The sequence below is a fragment of the Abramis brama genome (assembly GCF_963993115.1).
Source record: "Abramis brama genome assembly, chromosome: 7".
In the NCBI taxonomy this organism is placed as follows: Eukaryota; Metazoa; Chordata; class Actinopteri; order Cypriniformes; family Leuciscidae; genus Abramis; species Abramis brama.
Window position 1 is genome coordinate 14,052,317 of NC_139969.1, and position 6,000 is coordinate 14,058,316.

General features: G+C 38.4%; 1 long non-coding RNA gene across 1 annotated transcript; it reads left to right on the plus strand.

Annotated features, from left to right (window-relative positions):
- The first annotated feature begins 2,729 nt into the window (after positions 1–2,729).
- LOC311087571 lies at positions 2,730–3,463 on the plus strand. Its single transcript, XR_014607304.1, has 4 exons — positions 2,730–2,798; positions 2,907–2,966; positions 3,228–3,254; positions 3,325–3,463. It is a non-coding gene; the product is annotated as an uncharacterized lncRNA (long non-coding RNA).
- The last annotated feature ends 2,537 nt before the right edge of the window (positions 3,464–6,000 follow it).

The window sequence follows — 6,000 nt, forward strand, 5'->3', positions numbered from 1 at the left end:
ACACCCCCGACTTTCACAATGAAATGGACTAGTCCGTAACGGTGCGCGGCGCGAAAGATAAACACGCAGTGACAGGAGGACTGGGACGTACACAAACAGAGACGAAACAAGACGAGCCTAAACGCGAAAATGAAACGAAGTTACCCAAGCGGCTCAAATAAAAGAAAAAAGCGAAAAGACGCGGATAAGTATTTGGCAACGCTGCCAAAGATGACCATTTTTTTTACGGCTACTGTTGGGGATACAGACAGGAACAACAACGTCCAAAGCGTTGAACATGCCTCTACAGCAGCAGCATCTAACTTAACGTTAGCTTTGAAGTGGCGCTAGGTGAGAATAATGTTAACACACTCACATGGATATACGTGGATTTGCTTGGAGCAAAATGCAACATCACCTCTCCCAAGTTCGCCCCTCTTACGTTACCCCCTTACTATAAATACCGTTTTGGCGCTTGTAAATGTGACGTGACAGATCACTAGCAGCAGGTGAACCGAATCGATCCTCTCTACTAGCTAATAGTGAATAAACACGAATGAACAATGTTGAAAGATATAGTACAACTTACCGAAATGTATATTCCTTATATATATCGATCAATCAATGTTTTTCAACCTTGGAAATAAGACGTCAATAAAACAGCTGGAGAACAATTATGTCACTTACGTTACGTTACCTCAGGAAAGCCGTAATATATGTTATAGCATGTTAGTTGGCTAGAAAAAAGAGATTATTTTGCTAAATATGTGTAATATATTACATATTTAGTATATTTTTTTACTTATATTATTAAAATTGTTATTATAATAAAAACACATTATGTTTAATTTGAGTTTAATATATGTTTACAGCATTATGTGAGGTTTTTTTTCTTTGGAAAAATTAACGCCTATCTTGCGTACCTAATATTTATCCAAATGAGTCAACATTGAATCAAATCACAAGAATTGAATTGAAATCGTGAAATTTGTGTCAAGCAATAAAAAAACCCCCGTAGCTTACCAGAAATTGTACCATGTAAACATTGTAACACTTTGTGTGTTCTCTGCTTTTTGGATTAAAGAAAATGTATGCAGGATTTAAAGGGAAAGTTTTTTTTTTTTTCTCTCCAACCTTTACTTCCCTGTAGATTAGCTTTACCTGCCTATCCACCATTCAGTCTGTAAAATTTTTTTTCGTTCTCTTTTAAAGATCGAATGGGGGGGCCCCATACATACTTTCGCCTTGGGCCTCCAATTTGCTAAATCCGCCACTGGGTATAGCCAGGTGAAAGTCTTGTTGGCATATAACGGTAAAACACTTATGGTCTGAATGGAACCTGTTTAGGCTACCCATGAGCATTAATACATAGAAGGAAGTACTTTAAACCAGCCTTTATTAATTATTATTGCAGAGATGGGGTTTGGGGATGGGTCGGTGGGACTGTTTCTGGGGGATGAGTCTGAGGGAACAGGAGATAAGGGGTAAGGAGAATGCAGAAGACAAAGGAAGGTAAAATAAAAAGTGAACCCCCAGAAACAGTCCCACGGACCCACCCCCAAACCCCATCTCTCCAATAATAATGAATAAAGGCTGGTTTAAAGTACTACTTCCTTTATGTATAATCCCCAATGGGATTCCTCAGGGCTTTTTTCTTTTTTTCTTTACTCACGACATATTGAGGATACAAAATCAGATGAGTTTGCTTCTGTTGCAATTTGTCCTAGGTTGACTTGACCCCCATTTTGGTTTAAAATGACTGGATTATAATGTTTTTTTTAGCTTAGAATGTTTATAGCTGTGTCTGAAACCGTTCACTCATTCACTAATCCCTATATAATAGTGTATGGCGTTTGAGTGCACTATATCTGCAAGGAGTGAACGAAAATAAGTGAGTGAATTCGGACGCTGACGTTTACACTGCGCGTCGGAGAGCTGGAGCTGTCGCAGTAAAGGCTTCGTTACACGTGATAAAACTCCTTTTATCTTACATGTTACTTACTTAATAAAATAATATTAACAACAATCATATTGACTTTATTTTCTATATACCTCCATGCCAGCTTTGTAGTTTCATCGACTGAAATTGTTAAAAACTCACGCTCACAGATGACAGGGTCATTGAGCGCCTCAGGCGACCGTTATGATTATACTTGAATGACAGATGATCAACGAATATTTTTCAAATCATCCACCAAATTATCTATTCCTTACAGTTTAATGAGTTAAAACACATTGTTTTAATGCCTAAATAATATTTTTATAAAAAAATTACCTTATTAATATTTCATTTAATTTTAACAAGTCATCTATATATTGTCTCAATATTTTAATACGTTGTATTCAAGTAATGATTAATAATAATAAAAATGTTAAATAAGGATTCAATAAATGTTAAAGCAGAAATAAGATAGCTGTAAAGTAATCTCTGGTTCAAACTCACTCGCTCCCGCACTTTCATGCAAGCTCAGTCCTCTATGCATTGAATTGTGGGAAATTGTGCTTCAGCAAGTGTACATCGGATGTACGCTCTAGTTCAGAGAGGATTGTGGGTAAAAGTAGTAAATGTAGGGAATGATGTTGTTCACTCATAATTCGGACACCACTACAAAATGGCTGACGCCCTAAAAAGTGCACTATATAGTGGATAGGGAGCGATTTCAGACACAACTTATATCTTTGTGTTTTGTGTTAATATGTAATGTAAGCCAAATTTAGGGGTGACATTATTTATGGCTTGATGCCATCAGGGTGCCAAAAACAAATCCACAGCAACCAAAGGAGGACATCAACACCATTGAAACGGACATCAGTAACCCGTAAATTTACCACAAAACCTTTTCTTCCCATTTAACCCATACCCATATTTTACCCATATAACATGTGCTAAAATCTACTGCTAAACTTTGGCCTTTCCCACTAATTAGCCTTGACAGCAAGGAATCGCACCCCACACTTTAGACATGGAGAGGCAGAAGTCTTAAGTTGTAAGTAATACTGTCAGTTCACTAACACTGTATTCAAATCTTACAGGTTTACCCATATATTCAAAATACTGTTACACAACATGCGTTATCTTTCAAAACAGTTTAAGTTCTAAAACTGACCGTGTTTAACTCATAAACCTATTAAACCAAATTATGTACAACTAAATCTGCAGAGCCATAGAGTAAAAAAAAGTTTTACTTCCTTCTACTGTCATTTAACATGTTCAAACTAATATATTGTTGTGGTGTTCCCCTCTTTAGCATCATCCCACACTGGTTTCACTGAAGGTTGGTACTGACTTTTTTTTTTTTTAACATGGTAATATGCATTTTTTTCATAGCTTTTTCTTTTTTATAGCTTGGATACGCAAAATTCTTGCAAACCAAGAAATGATTAAAGAACAAAAATTATCAACTACAGAAGACAGCCCAACATTAAACACAGACTGTTTTCCACAGTCAAGTTTTCAACAACTTCAAGTCATTGAGGGGCAGCTGGTATGGCGTTATTTTTTAGTCAAAAGTTATGAGCGTGTAAGACATGCTCACGAGCACATTATGTTATTTCACACGCGCAAAAATGAACCTTCAGCTGGCATGATAAAAGTACTCGCGCACAAATTCAACAACCGAGAGGTGTACAGGTAGCTGCGAGCGAGCGCCTGGCATACTCTCATAGGTTAACTCTGCTTGTACAGTGGAATCCTGCTCGCGCGCTTCTGTGTCTTTTCCTAGAATGGGCAGTTTGTGACTTTGCGAGATAAACAACATAAAGTAGCACTGGTATTACAAAACATTCAGTGGCACGCACATAGCAATCAAATACAGACGTGACACAAATAACACGTTTGAAAAAATATTAATGCACTTTAATTCGTTTGATTGTAATTTTAAATATCACAAAATTAGGCTATTTATTTAGGATTTTGTGCCACAATTACGTTTACGATTAATCTGTCAATCCCTACTGGAGGTGTCGCAACACGGTGACATGTTCCGCAACTCGGTGTGAGTCAGGTGTCATGTCATTAGGCTTGTTTGAGATGCGCCTTGCCTCGCCTGAAATGAATGCGAGAGTAGCCGGCTGCAGTGAGAGGAGGAGTGAAAAAAGCCCAGGCAAGCCGGACAGTTCTCTCTTCTCGCAGTTGATTTGACACCTGTGAGATCAAAGATGGATATCGCGGGATTCACGCTCGTGCACAGTGTTTCTAATAAACTGGATGGAATTTAAGTTCTGTTGCTTTTATATGAAAATAAATATAATGAACAAGAAACCCAAAGTAGCCTACTTATTTAATTCCATTCCAAATACATGTCTATCAATCTTTTTTTCTTTAATACAGACATGTGTGTTTTTTGTTTTGTTTTTTTAAAATAAAAATTACATTGCATAACCCATAGAGATCGCACTGTCAGATAGTTTGGGAATATTCACACATAACATATCACATAAAACATGATATCAGAGTTTTAAAATCAAACATTTTAAGAGGGAACAATACATCATGGTTGTTTAAACCAATGAACATTAAGCTGTGTCGTCAGCAAGTCGTTTCCCACCATGCTTTTGATCAGCGCAGTCGGTGGAGAGCAACTGCGCTCGACTGCAGAATCCGACATGTGCGCCTTGCGGTCGCGAGAGTATTTCGACATACGTCAGCATGACATCAGAGCAAGGCTGACCACACTCGGACACATTTCTAACCGGCATGCATCTCGCGCTGATCACCGGTGATCGATTCTGCGCAGATTTTGCTCATCTCAAACAAGCCTAGTGTCAGTGTGTCGCGATGTCAGTTACACATGCCACTATCCACCACTGGCACATGCCAATAATGTCAGTGACACATGCCACTATCCACTGGCACATGCCAATGAAGACCGGATGTGCCAATACGCATAGTGACATGTGCCATTCGCTTCTGTGCGTCAGATGCCATGTCACTTAATGTTAAAACTGCTACTGGTTTTTCCTTAAATGCATAGGCCTATTACTCTGAGATCACATAATATGACAAAGCTCCATTGGTAGGCTATTCGGTATGTGCGGCTTTACTGAACCGCTCTTTACTGACTGTAATGTTCAATAAAGTGACGAATGTGATGTGTGACCATCTCTAGCAGCTGTATAATCATAAAATATGAGGCAAACATGCGAGTCTCTTTCCATTTTATAAAGCATATTGATAAGGTATTAATATATAACATGGTCACGGAATCTGAAGGGTCAAATTCATCGACCTAGCTTTTTTTGGGTGAATGTGGAGCAGGTCGAGGGCTGGTGACGTCATCGTCTATAATTCAGTGTCTAATATTTTAAACAACGAAGCAGCACACGAAACTTTAACCGGCACAAACGATCGCACAAACAAACGAGACTATTTTGGGTGAATGTGGAGGGGGGGCTGAGTGACCTCAGAATGACCAATAAATATTATTTTAATATTTAAGAAACTGAAGCAGCACAAAATAAACGTTTATCGGTGCAAATTAGCACAAACAAATGAGACTATTTTGGGTGAATGTGGAGCAGGTCGGGGGGCTTGTGACGTCATCGTCTATAATTCGGTCTAATATTTCAAAAACTGAAGCAGCACAAACAAAACCGGCACAAAACCGAACGAGACTATTTTATTTGGAGCATGTGGCATCAGAATGACCTATAAATATTCCTTTACTATCTAAAAAACAGATAGGACAACAGCACAAACGAAGTAAAAACGCTTGAGCCTATTTTGCCGACGTTTTGCATTGGGTTGGGGGCGGGGCCAACTTCCCGCAGTGATTGACAGGGCGGGGTGGGCACGTGATCGGCTCAGAAAGAATGCATTTTCAAATTGCACATTGCATTTTGCTACATTCATTGAGGGACACTTAATGGAAATGCAGTCGCAAGTGTCTTAACTGTGAGTGTAAGTGCAATTAAGAAAAAATAACATTTAAATTACAATTTTGCTACAGTTTTTGCTTGAACATGTTAAAGAGCATCTTGCAGGTTAGAAGACCCAACAAGTCAATGTATAGAAAAATAATG